A 14296-nucleotide genomic window follows, 5' to 3' on the forward strand; every position below is an offset into this window, starting at 1 on the left:
ATTTTTTATTTGAGATTCTTCTATCCTTTTCAGATATGCCTGTATTGCTATGAACTTCCCTCTTAGGACTGCTTTTGCTGTGTCCCATAGGTTTTGGACTGTTGTGTGTTTATTGTCATTAGTTTCTAGAAATTTCTTGATTTCTTCTTTGATGTCATTGTTAACCCATTTATTATTTAATAGCATGTTATTCGTTCTCCATGAGTTTGGGTGTCTTTGATTTTTTTCTCTGAGGTTGATTTTTAGTTTCAAGGCATTGTGGTCTGAGAAGATGCTTGATATGATTTCAATTTTCTTGAATTTGTTGAGGCTTGTTTTGTGTCCTATCATGTGGTCTATCTTTGAAAATGTCCCATGTGTATTTGAAAAGAATGTATATTTTGCTTCTTTGGGGTGAAAAGTTCTATATATATCAGTTAAGTCCATGTGGTTTAGTGTGTTGTTCAATGCCTGTATATCCTTGGTGTTTCTTTGCTTGGATGATCTGTCTATTGTTGATAATGGAGTGTTGCAGTCCCCTACTATGAGTGTGTTGTTGTTAATATCCTTTTTGTGGTCTTCTAGTATTTGCTTTATGTATTTGGGTGCTCCTATGTTGGGTGCATATATGTCTATCAGTGTTATATCTTCTTGATGGATTGTTCCTTTAAGTATTATGAAATGTCCTTCTTTGTGTCTTTTTATTGCCCTTGCTTTGAAATTCATTTTGTCTGATATGAGGACTGCTACCCTGGCTTTTTTATCAGGTCCGTTTTCTTGGAATATTTTTTTATGTCCATTTACTTTTAATCTATGTAAATCTTTTTTTGAGGTGTGTTTCTTGTAGACGGCAAATATGTGGGTCCTGTTTTCTTATCCATTCCATTACACTATGTCTTTTAATTGGAGCGTTAAATCCATTTACATTTAAGGTTATTATTGATGTGTATTTATTCATTTCCCTTTGTACCTCTGTTCCTCTCCTCTTTTTTCTTCTTCTTTTTTCTTAGAACATTCCCTTTAGCATCTCTTGCGATACTGGTTTGGTGGAGATGTATTCTTTTAGTCTTCCTTTGTCTGAGAAACTCCTTATTTCACCTTCATTTTGAATGAGAGCCTTGCTGGGTAGAGTATTCTTGGTTGTAGGCCTTTGTTTTTCATTGTTTGAAATATTTTTGACCATTCCCTTCTGGCTTGTGTTTCTGTTGAGAAATTGGTCGATAGCCTTACCAGAGCTCTCTTGTATGTTATTTGCTGTTTTTCTCTTGCTGCTTTTAGGATTCTCTCTTTGTCTTGGAATGTTGTCATTTTAATTATGATGTGCCTTGGAGTAGGATTTTTTTGGTTCCTCTTCTAGAACTCTCTGTGGTTCCTGGACTTGTATAACTTTTTCTCTCATCAGGTTGGGAAAATTTTCTGTCACTATTTCTCCTATAAGTTTTTCTATTTCTTGTTCTTCCAATCCCTCTTTAATTCTAATGATTCTGATATTGTTTTTTCTTATGCTATCCTGTAATTCCCTTATTTCTTCTTCGTACTTTTTCAATCTTTTTTCATTTTGCTGTATTGTCTGGAAATTTTTCTCTACATTATCTTCTAACTCACTAATTCGATCCTCTGCTTCGTTTAGTCTGCTTTTCACTGATTCTACTGTGTTTTTCAGTTCAGAGATTGAATTCTTCATTTCTTCCTGGTTCTTGTTGATAGTTTCTATGTCTTTTTTTATGCTGGTGTAGTTCTCCATAAGTTCACTGTAATTTTCTTGGAGCTGTTGGTAACTCCCTTGGAGGTTGTCATAGTTGTTTTTAAGGTTGTCAAGTATATTGAGCCTCTTCACCACCATTGTTTTGAATTCCGTGTCTGACATTTGGGCTATGTCTATTCCATCTACCTCTCTTTCTGGTGATTCCACTTTTCTTTTCATTGAGAGGTTATTTCTGCATCTTACCATGTTGGATTCTTCTTGTTTGTTTTTGTTTTTTGGGTTTGTCTGCTTTGACTTCCCACATTTGTGGTATGAGATTCTTTATAGGAGATCTGGGGGTTTCAGTGGTGCAGTCTCTTTTATCTCCTGAGCCTGATGTTCTTGGTATACCCTTTATGTCATTTGTTTATGCTGTCTGGTTATATTTCAGGTTCTCTTTGGTAGGGATCTCTTTCTGGCTAGTTGATTGAGAGTCACTCTATCCACTTTGTCTTGAGTTCTTTTGTGGAGATCCTGTTAAAAACATAAACACACAGCCCAGGCAGGAGACCCGCACCCTCGAAAGTATCCCCCACCCTCTATCCCGCTATCGTCAGCCAACGAGCCAGTATTAATATAAATGTAGAGAGATTAGAGCTTTTATACTATTGGAAGAATAGATAAGAGTTGTTTTTAGGGAAGAAAAATATGATTTTTGAGATAGAGGATGATAGATTAATAATAGTTGAGACTATGCAAGACAGCAGGTAGTATTTACATTGTATGTTAATAACAATAGAAGAAAAGGAGGGTAGAATATAGAATATAGTAAGAAAGTGGGATTGTATAGTATTGGATTTATATAGTAGTTATATTCTATTTATTTAGTGTGAAAGGGAGGCTAAACTAGACACACAAACAAAGAAACAACAATTAAAGAGAAAGGATGAGAGGGAGAGATTGTATGAAACAGATTAGAGATAATTTTTTTTCCCTCCTCCCTTTAAGGAAGAAAAGGAAAAAAAAAAAAAAAAAAAAAAAGGAAAGTTTTTACTCAGTTCAGCCTTTGTGTGTCATCTTCTTTTTCTGCGTCCACAGCTGGTCTAATGAGGCGGGTCAGAGGTTCCTGTTCCTTGCAGCAGCAGTGTGTGCCCAGGGTGGCCAGCACAGTGCGTTCCTTTGGTGCCTGTTGGAGCTAGCCCAGGTGCCTTAGCGCGCATGGCCCTAAGGGCGCAGGGCTGCCCAAGAGCTTGCCTCAGGCCTGACGAGCTGAGTTCCGGGAGTTAGTCTCTCACCTCTTAGGGCGGGGCCCCAGACAGTTGGGCACAGTGGAAGTGAGAGGTTGTCGCCTATTGAAGCCTGCCGAGGTGCTTTTGCGCTCACGTGCCCTTGTGTGTGCAAGGCGGCCCGAGAGCTAGCCTCAGTCCTGCCAAACCGCGCTCTGGGAGTTGGTCTCTCGCTTCTTAGGATAGGACCCTGGACACTTGTGCTCAGTGGAAGTGACCGTCTGTGAGTCGCTGCCACCCGTTGATCCTGCGCCACCGCCACCCGCCATTCCCGTACCCTCCTGGGCGGGCATGAGTAGAACCTGAGCAAGTGGTCTGCACTCCGGCCTGGCACCCACAGGAGCTGGCCAGGGGTGTCTGCGCACGGTCTTCTGCGTTTCCAGTGGGCTCTCCCTGTGCCCGTTGGGACACTGATCTTATGTCTGTTGGGGCACCTGGACTCATGGTCCCGTGCACCTGGGCCAGTGAATGAGAGCACTTCCCTATGCGCACCCTAGTGACCCAAGGGGAGGGTTGGGGAGTGGATGAGTGCACCTCTGCGCCTGCGCTCCTCAAGAATGTCCTACCACCTCCAAACTTTCCATAGTCCACAAGAGAAAAATATAAAGGAAAATTACGTTCTCACTTGCACAGCAGTATGCTGTCTCCTGTCCTTCAGCGCCAATGCCACTTAGTAGAGTCCTGTCTCTGCCAGAGGGCAGAGATCCGGTCTCCTCCCGACTCCTCTCTGGGGAAGACCAGACAGGTAGGAGGGTTGGAGCTGGGATAGAGAGGACAAGGTGTCCTGGCGGCAGCCCCTCTCTGACTTTGCCTCTGCTCTTATATAAAGACGCTTTTTCTTTTTTTTTTTCATAAACAGGGTTATAATGTACTGCTTCTTTTGTACTATGCATTTTTATAGATCATGAGCATTTTTCAACGTCAGTAACCACCTGGTCTTTGCAGACCCACAAGGATTTTTATGATCTTCCAGATAATCAACTTGTCACAGGTAGGTTTTGCTATGTCACTTACCAGGTATCTCATATGTACCCAGCAAATACATATATGTGAGCATACATATGTATTGAACAAATCACATGACAAAAGGTTTTATTTCTCTTAAACAAAGGCTTCTTTTGGGATTCTAGAAAGAAATTGTGCAATTGTGTCAGAAAAATCCATTGAATTAGATATACAAATTTTGGACTTATGACTCACTCACTCAGAACCTCGATATTAGGGATGTTTGGTAAGAATGCTAATTTGATTCCCCTTAGAGACTTTATAATATCTATTTCTGAGTTCCTAACGGTTATGAAGGAGTCATACTGACACATGTGTAAATCTTTCTTTCTCAGGAAGGGCCCAAAGTGGCTGTTGCTCCATGCTGTTTGGTAGGCATGCCTGCCCAGTCCAGAAGAAGGCCAGGGGAGTTCACTGAGAACTATTTAGGAATGTTGGGGTGAGGGACTGATGGGACTAGGACACAAAGAGAAGATCTGAGGAAAGCTTGATTCTCATTATAGATATTTCCTATTATTATTGCCAGAAGTCTGGTTCTCCCTCTCCCCTCCACCCTCAAATGCTTCTTTTAATTCAAAGTGTCACTAAGACCACTGTGTTTAATTGCCCGTTACCTGCTTCACTAGCTTCTATAAACAGAAGCATTTTGAAGTGACTGGTTAAGGAGAAAAAGAGGGCTCTACACTGCAGCCTTCCCAATATCTGAGGCAATGTGGAAGGCTAGAAATACAGTTGAACATTTTTATTTGCAAATTTATATACAGACCAGAAATATTTCTATACAAGTTCAAAGCAGGAAAGTGTCCCAATCATGGATGTTTTCTGTGGGGATTAAGAGCATGATCTGAGTTTGAACCTTGGCTTTGCTCCCTAAAGGCTAAAGGACCTTGTATATTACTATTGTGGATTGGTGAATAACATCCATTCCAACTGTCTTATTTCTCAGAGGTGAGAAATTAAAAACATTTCCTAGACTCCTTTGCTAGGGGTTAAGATGTAATTTAGTTCCACTGATTTGGTGCTGCCAGAGAAAGCAGAAAGCCAAAATGAGTCCAGGGCTATATATATGTTGCTTCTGGTTTCTCTCCTGGGAAGTGTAGTTGTGGTGGCTTGGTTCAGGAGCTGCAAAGAACTTTCCAATTTTACCAGCAGTGTCTTAATCTTAAAAGAGGCAGAGAGCCTCTTGATAGTCTGCTTCTGTGGAATTGGCACTGCTTCTCAAAACTAAGCCCACAGGTTTTTTTATCCAGTTTTCTCAATAATTCTGTGAACCATTTATTACCTTGTAATAAATCTCTTTTTGCTTAAACCAACCAGTGTGAATTCTGTTTTTTGGAATAGAACTCTGACCAACAGTTACTTAGCCTCTGGGTGATGGCTTCTGGTGTGTTACCTTGGCTAGGCTCAACTACAGTCCCCAGCATTCAAATCTGACAGATTCTAACTGGTTGATGCTCCCATCCGCAAACCAATCTCTGTGGCCAGGATATGATTCTCTTTTGAATGGTCTGAGCCACATGATCAACCCTGGACCCTAAGATGAAGGCAACTCTCAATGAAACAACTACACCAAGAGTGGAGAAAGGTATGGTTCCTCCAGCAGAAAATTGGGTTAATGGGCACCCAAAGAGTGAATGGATGTTGGGGAACAAACAAATTGCTTCTATACAGTAATTTCACTTCACAGGCACTGTAAAACTTCCTCTGATCTTCTGGCTTCAAGGTCCTCTCTCCATCCATTTTATTTTCTCTCATTTACCTTTCAGAGCTCTAAAACACAAGACACAATCCGGTATCTGTTCAACAGTCTTCAAGAGGGCTTCCCTGCTTTGGCAAACTCTTTAGGATTAAAGGTCACCTTTTTCCAGTGTGTCCTACTGTGTTCAAAGAGCACTTAAACTTTTGGGAGTTTAATAATCACCTAGACAGTTAAGACACAAAATCCTGACTCAATAAGATTGGGGTGGGGCCTGTGAATTTACATTTCTAGCAATTTCTTAGGACCTCCACTCGGAAAAAACACAGCTCATGGGTGGCATGTACGCCAATGAAATAAACCCTTTATTTTTCAGACACATCCCACTTTCTTCTCCTCTGAGGTTTAGCTCTGGCTCTTTCTTTTATGATAATGCCTATGCCACAAGCTCTAGCTACTGAAACCCTATCCTTCAACGCCAAATTCAAAGGTCATCTCCTCCAGGACATCTTTCCTGATCTAGCCATTCCTCTGAACCCTGTTTTGCTAAATTTAGTCCTTTTTAAAAAATTATGGGTTGTATTTCACATTATAATATTTAGTGAGTATTTTAATTTATCTAACATATATCTTTCTTAAATATAAATATTGTTGTTGCTCTCTTTGTTTCAAAATGAAACAAAACAGGAGTAGTATAGAAATATTTGCATCAAAAATAGGGGAAAATAAAAACACACAAAAAGTCATCTTTGAAACAGTCAGGGATATTTGAATGTGAATTAGGTATTGGGATATGAAAGAATTGTTAATTCTGTTTGGTGTAATAATAGCAGGGTGGTTAGGTTCTCTTCTGTATACATTTTTATTTATTTATTTTTAGTATATTTTATTGATTATGTTATTACAGTTGTCCCAATTTTATTTCCTTTGCACCCCTCGGCCCAGTACCCACCTTCCCTCCAGCAGTCCCTCCCCCTTAGTTCATGTCCATGGGTCATTTATATAAGTTCTTTGGTTTCGTTTCTTTTCTTTTTTTATAGTATATTTTATTGACTATGTTGTTACAGTGTTACAGTTCCCCAATTTCTTTTCCCTTTGCTCCCCTCTGCTCAGTACTCCCCTTTCCTCCAGCAATCCCCCCGCCCTTAGTTCATGTCAATGTGTCGTGCATACAAGTTCTTTGGCTTCATCTCTTCCTATATTATTCTTAACTTCCCTCTGTCTATTTTTTACCTACCAATTATGCTTCTTAGTCCCTGCACCATTTTCCCATTTCTCCTGCTTCCCCCTCCCAGCTGATAACCCTCCAAATGATCCCCATACTTATGATTCTATTCCTATTCTGGTTTGCTTAGTTGGATTTTGTTTTTGTTTTTTAGATTCGGTTGTTGATAGTTGTGAGTTTGTTGTCATTTTAATGTTCATAATGTTCACAATTTTTATCTTTTTCTTAAATAAGTCCCTTTGATATTTCATATAATAATAGTTTGGTGATGATGAACTCCTTTAGCTTTACCTTGTCTGGGAAACACTTCATCTGCCCTTCCATTCTAAATGATAGCTTTGCTGGATACAGTAATCTTGGTTGTAGGTTCTTGCTTTTCACCACTTTGAATACGGATTGCCAGTCCCTTCTTGTCTGCCAAGTTTCTTTTGAGAAATTAGCTAATAGTCTTATGGGTACCACTTCTCTGTTGCTGCTTTTAGGACTCTCTTTTTATCTTTCACCTTTGGCATTTTAATCATGATGTGTCTTGATGTGGTCCCATCTGGGTCCAGCTCGCCCGGGACTCTCCATGCTTCCTGGACTTGTATGTCTATTTTCTTCACAAGATTCAGGAAGTTTATCTTCATTATTTTCTCACATAAGTTTTCAATTTATTGCTCTTCCTCTTCTCCTTCTGGCACCCCTATAATTCGGATGTTGGCACGTTTAAAGTTGTCCCAGAGGTTTCTAAGCTTTTCTCATTTTTTTCAATTCTTGTTTCCTCATTCTGTACTGGCTGACTGTTTTTTTCTTCCTTATGTTCCAAATCATTGATTTGAACCCTGGTTTTCTTCCCTTCACCATTGGTTTTGTGTGGATTTTTTTTCATTTCATTTAGCATAGCCTTCACTTCTTCCCTTATGTGTTTGCCATACTTAAGCATATCTGTGAAGCCTGTGGGCATCTTTATCAACAGTGTTTTAAACTCTGCAACTGTTAGGTTGGCTATCTCCTCGTCGCCTAGTTATCCCACTTGAACCTTTATCCATTCCCTCTTTTGGGCCATACTTCTCTGTTTCCTCATCTTAACAGGCTTCTGTGTTTGTTTGCCTCTGTGTCTTAGATAAAGCTGTCGCACCTGTTTCACTTTAAGGGGTAGAGCCTTAGGTATTGATCAGTAGAGGGCGACCTGCTTCACCACATTGTGGCGCTGTATGTGGGGGAAAAGCTGATAGGGAAAAATGCCACTTGCTTAGCACTCGCCCCCTTTCCCAGACTCTTCTTATTGTCTCCTCTTTAAAAAAATAAATTCTTGTTTCCTTATTCTGTACTGATTGACTGTTTACTTCTTCCTTATATTCCAGTTCATTGATTTGAACCCCATCTTCCTTCATTTCAATATTGGTTTCATGTGGATTATTCTTTATTTCACTTAGTGTACCCTTCATTTCTCCCCTTATGTGTTTGCTGTACTCAATCATTTCTCTGAGTTTCTGTATCACCAGTGTTTTGAATTCTGCTTCTGTCAGGTTGGCTAGTTCTATTTTGCTTAGTTCTTTTTCTGGAGTTTTGATCTTTTCATTCATTTGGGCCATATTTCTTTGTCTCCTCAAATTGGCAGCCTCCCTGTGTTTATTGTCTATGTATTAGGTAGAGCTACTTTGACTCCCTCTCTTGGCGCACCTGTTAAGATCATATGGGTCAGAGCCTTAGGTATTCATCAGTGCAGGGCAACCCATTTCACTGCTTTGTGGCACTGTATGTGGGGGAGAAATCAGAGAGGGAGCAATGATGCTTGCTCAGTAATCACCCCTTTTCCAGTCACTTTACCCACTTCCTGTATGTGACTGGTGCCCCTCTAGCTGTTGCCCGGGTGATTGTTCCCAGAATGGTTGGGTTTACATATGTTCTTGGACAGTGGGGGCTTTCTAAACATACTCTCCTGAGAGACAGGCAGTTTCTCCTGCCTCCACAACCCCCACTTGATTTCACAGTCATAAGCTATGAGGCTTTATTTTCCTGGTGCTGGAACCTGGGCTCTGAGGTCTGGCCTGGGGTTGGGAGTGCTCCCCAGGTGTCCCTCCTGGCTTTTATCTGCCACATGTGAATGTGGGACCTCCTGCCAGTTCCCCTGGCTGGCCGCTGCTGCTCCCTTGTCTCTGCAGCCTCACCACCTGCCACACTGCATCCTCTCCACTCCTGGGTCCCTGGCTCTGCCCCTCCTACCCATCTGGATGAATATATATATTTTTAAATCCTTGATTGTTGGACTTCCATACAGTTCAGTTTTCTGGCAGTTCTGGTTGTCATTTTGTTTTGAGATTGGTTGAGATCCTTTTCATGGTTGTGGGAGGAGGCGAAGTGTGTCTGCCTACACCTCCATCTTGGCTTGTAGTTGGTTAGATATTTTTAAAATGTCTTTCTCAGTTGGAGATACATACTGAAGGATCTGTGGGTGGAAAGGCATGATGTCTGAAATTTGTGTTTAAATATTCCAGTGCACAATCAAAATTGAGGGAGAAGTAGCAAAACAGAATTGGGAAAATGTTATTAGGGTTAATTATTCTATGCTATGTTTGTGTGTTTGACATTTTTCCATAATAAAAAGTAAAGCAAAGCAAACCCAAAGTACACATTTGTGTGTTTTTATGTTTATTTGTATTTGTAGAGAGACAGAAAGAAATAGATTTTAAGGTTCTTTATGTCAGGACTATGGTCATATTTCTGTTTCTATCCTGCACAGAATCTGGAATGGTGCCTGGTTCTAGAGAGGGTGCTATGCTTAATAACTAGCTGTGGAATGAATAAACAGTAGAGGCAAACAGTAGTCATGGAAATAGTTTCCATCAGTAATGCTTAGGAATCCATGACTAGTTCTCTGCCTTGCTTCCCCTGTAATCTTTAGCGCACCTTTTAATTTCATAGGGTATTAGTTTTCTCATCTGTAAAACGGAAGTAATTATTATTACCTTTTAGGGTGCATTGTTTTCACAAATAACATAGTTCACTGAGTGCTATATTCCAGGGATCATTCTATACTTTAGGTATGCGGTAGTGAATATCATGGCCCCAAATCCCTGTCTTCAAAGAGATAAGATTCTAGTAGGGTAAGATAGGCCATAAACAAATAAGTTGGCAAAATATAGAGGACGTTAGATCGTACTGAAATTAGATGGAAGAGGGAGAGACAATGTTCTGGGGTAGGGTGGGGATTGTTTTGCTATTTTAAACTGGGTAGTCAGGCAGGACTCCCCGAGAAGGTGAAATTTTAACAAACACCTGGATTTGATGACGGAGTGAGCCAGGTGTCTGCCTGGGAGATGAATGTTCGGTCCGGGTGGAGGGAAGAATAAGTATGTTAGAAAAATAGCAAGAAAGAGCACCACTTGTCTCTAAAGTGGTCTGCACCCTCCTCTTCCTAAGTGGATACTTTGTTCATTCTGGAGGGATTGTTCTCTAAATCAGGGGCAGAGAACTTTGTCTTTAAGGGCGGGTGGTGTATATTTTCGGTTTTGTAGGCTATACAGTCTCTGTCACAACTCAACTCTGCCACTGTAGCATGGAAACAGTAATGAATAATACAAGTACATAAATGAATAGGTGTAGTTGTGTTCTAATAGAACTTTATAAAATCAAGTGGTGTTTGGATTTGGCTTGTGGGCTATATAGGTGGCCAAGCCCTACTCTAAATACATCTATCACTCTAAGATTTTGAAAAATGAAAGGAAGATAAAGGAAAAAATTAGCACATAAAACAAAGGTACTGTTTGTGTGAGTGTGCATGTTTGTGTGTATTTAAATAAAGCTCTAGCCAGTTTTATTAAAGTTAAGTTTCCATGATTTACTTTTCTCTAGTCTGTTTTGTCATGCTTCTAATGATACCAGAATCACCTGCATCAATGGTAGCCAGTGCACATACTCAGTAGTATTTTCCACATGCTGGGCCCAAATCAGTATCACTGCCATTGTGGTGACGGACACCCATCTTGGCCAACATGGTGTAGCACTCTATTCCAGATTCCTCAAGGCTGTTGGCAATGATAACCAGTTTTGCTTTGCCTTGTCTGATTATTTTCATTGCCTGCTTGTACCCCAGCATGTAATTCCCACCCTTCATAACAAGTTGGAGCCTAGAGTTGACTGACTCCTGTGACTTTTCATCTTCTCTGTGACACCATCTTCCTGCCTCAGGTGTGAAATGGCTTCTGACCCAGAGCAGCCACCAAGGTGGCTAGTCAGTGAGAAAGCAAGGTACCATTTCTTTATATCTATCTTCCCACTTTGGTTTTAGAATACCACCATTCCTATAAAAGTACTTCGGTGTGTGGTGAGAAATTCTTGTCATGTCCTCAACTCTGCTGGTATCTTCTTCTCTCTTTCTTAATTCACCTTCGTAATTCTGAATTTCTCTGCTGTTTCACACTTTTCATTACTGCCCCGCCCCCTCTTCTTCCTCATCTTTCCTATTTTCTCCTGCATTTTAGCACTCTTTCCTCCTCATTTTGAATCTCCATTGATACCATGTTTATTGGGTTTGTTTGGTGACATAACCTATGTGACCAGACACATACTGCGTCAGAAACTGTAGTGTTTCCTCCCCACCCCCCAGTACTGTGGCTACCTAGGGTGGGGTCCACCACTGGAACCTGTATTTTGGATAGACTTCCGTTGGCCTTAGTGCTGAGAGAGTGCTCTCAGAGAGAACAGGCCTTGAGAGAATGACAGTAGAGAGGAGGAAATTCAGAAGGGGTCAAAGTTGACAGGTCAGGACTTCTTGTGCATATGGGTGTGTATGTGCGAGCATGTGCATACATGTGTGTTTTGCAGTCCAAGGTAGATGCAGGCTATGTCATCGGCAGTGGAAAGATAATTCATAAATTCGGTCATCCTCCCTTACTACACTTTGAAAATCCCACCTTAACTATGTGCTTTATGATTACAGGCCATTAAAGACCATTAGTAAATGAACTTCGAGATTTTGATCATGAAATGCAAACTCTCTTGTGAAATGCAAACCCAGTTTCACATATTAATTACTTCTAATTAAGGAGGAACATTTTAGCCAATTAGCTTTTGGAATTTAAGTGTAATCAGAAGGCTAATTCAGAGATTTGCTAATTACTTCCCCCATTGCAGCTAGTGGCCTTTAGTGCAGACATATAGTTTGTGTGCGCAGTGGCCGAGGGGCCCAGAAGTGCTTTTGCTTTAGTAGTAGTTGACTCTAGACAGCAGTCACCCATACTTTTGAAGTTAACATGTTAAACAAATGGAGTGGGGGGAAATGAGGGCAATAAGAGAGAGTAAGAACGCCAGACTGGACTAGATCCAGGTTCTAAACTGACTTCACTATTGAAGGTGTTAGCTAATGTTAGGCATGTCATATCACTTCTACTGATTTCTTGGATAAAAGATGGCAAATATCTCATACAGCTCCCAGGATTCGCAATAAACTCCAATGATTTGTGTAATCTTCCATGATTCCATGTGAGCTGGGAGTTGTATAGGAAAAGCAAAAGCATTCATTGATAGAGGGCCCTGGTGCGCTTACGGACACCTCAGCAATCATAACACTCAAATGTTATAGGCTGGCAACTGCTCTGAGAGCCATGGATGTTTTGAAGGAGGTGGGTCTTTGACCGTCTCTTGGCATGCCATTCAACCTATTTTTATTCATACATCTTCATCATTTTAATGGTCTTTTCCAGTGTTGGCCTCACTTTCTGGACACCTGACCATGTCTCCTCGAATGGACAGCTGTTCTCTCTCAATCCACAGCAGAGAACATCCTGCTTTGCTCTGTTTCTGCCTCATCTGGCCTCTCTTGCTGCAAAAGAGGCTCTCTACTGCTGCTGCTTGAAGTTGCTAATTATCAAGATTTTCTTTTGGCACCTTGACTTGGGCTTAATGCTGCAATCCTCATTATTATATAATAACTCACCAGTCGAAACTTGCTCATCAATTTCTCCTCCATCCACATGATTATTTTCTTTATAAAAATAAAACAGGTTATCTACCTACCCCCACCCCTCTCCACGAGAATACAAGCTATTGTCATTGTGTACAAAGATGGTGCTGTTGACATGCATTTCCTGGGTTTACATTAGCGTGAACTGTTATTTAACTATTTTTTGCCTTGTCGGTAGCTTACATCTTACACTCCTGTACCCTCAGTCTCAAGGCCTGTGGCCGGGAAACATGAACGAAGAGACCTCTCCAGGAAAAGGGAATGTAAAGGGGTCACCTGACTTTGTGTTTGCCTCCTTTGGGTGGCATTGCTGGCAAGGGTGTCTCATTGTCAGGGCAAATGCTCTACAAGGTTGGTTCCCTCCACAGCATCTCAGCTGAAAGGCCTTGTGTTTTCTTTGCTTCAAGTGAGGGAATCCCTACAGAGGATGCGTGCAAAACCTGCCATCAACATCCTTATGCTGGCAGTTGTGATTTCCAGGCAGGAAAAAACATGGTGTGCAACATGCCCTCCATTACAATAATGTGAACAATTACAGATTCATGTTTGAGGTGTGTTCTCATTAGGTGCAGCCTTCACTAAACATACTTGAAATTTGGCAAATATCCTTTTTATGTGATTAATAGGTCATCTCCACTTTTCCTTTTAGGAGATCAGTTGCCAGTTACCAAAAATGAAACACCTGCTTTTACATCAATGTGGCTGCTGCCTGAAATTGAGCAGCATGCAGCATTCCCAAAGCTGTTGAACATGTCCGCTGTGCCAAAAAAAATGGGGCCTTATGTTTACCTAAGTCCTGAATAAATATGGTGAATTTTGGGACACAGATCTGATTAAAAACTTCTCTCTAGGCCTACATGAAAACTAAGTTAGCTTACTTAGGTGTATGCAATTTATAAACAACATAAGATTAGGTAGCAATGAATGGTCATTTTAGTGGAATAAAGCACATCAAAAAGAAAGCATCTTTCAATTTGAATTCCAGTTAATGCAATTGATATTTTCCATGTTCAATTTCAGGAAGTACATATTCCTCCACGACTTTTGAATAAACTAAGTGAGCATTATGTATGAAATTCAGTACTGAAGGGCTTAGGAACAGATTGCTGATTATACCAGGAGGAGGCAGGAAGATGAGGTTATAAGAGAGAAAACCCTGCTTAATATTTTATTTTTTCAAGGTAAAGCATCTATTAATGAGAACATTGTATTATCTGAGCATCTTACTCCTTGGTCAGAGTTCACTGTGTACCTTGAATGCCTCGAGGGGCTCAGGAAGTATAAAACTTTCCCATAGTAACTCTCACATTGCTGCAAGTGTCCTTGCCACCTTAGAGGCGGGGAACCCTTAAGAGGCTCAGAGTTGGTAATTGAACCAGAGCTCAGTGTGGAAACCTCAGAAGTTCTGATTCTCATTGGACTCTCAATGTCTCTTGTTCGGACCTCATCAACCATCATTGCTTTCAACCTCCAG

The sequence above is a fragment of the Furipterus horrens genome, unplaced genomic scaffold (assembly GCF_987537825.1).
Source record: "Furipterus horrens unplaced genomic scaffold, mFurHor1.1.pri manual_scaffold_4, whole genome shotgun sequence".
Classification (NCBI taxonomy): domain Eukaryota; kingdom Metazoa; phylum Chordata; class Mammalia; order Chiroptera; family Furipteridae; genus Furipterus; species Furipterus horrens.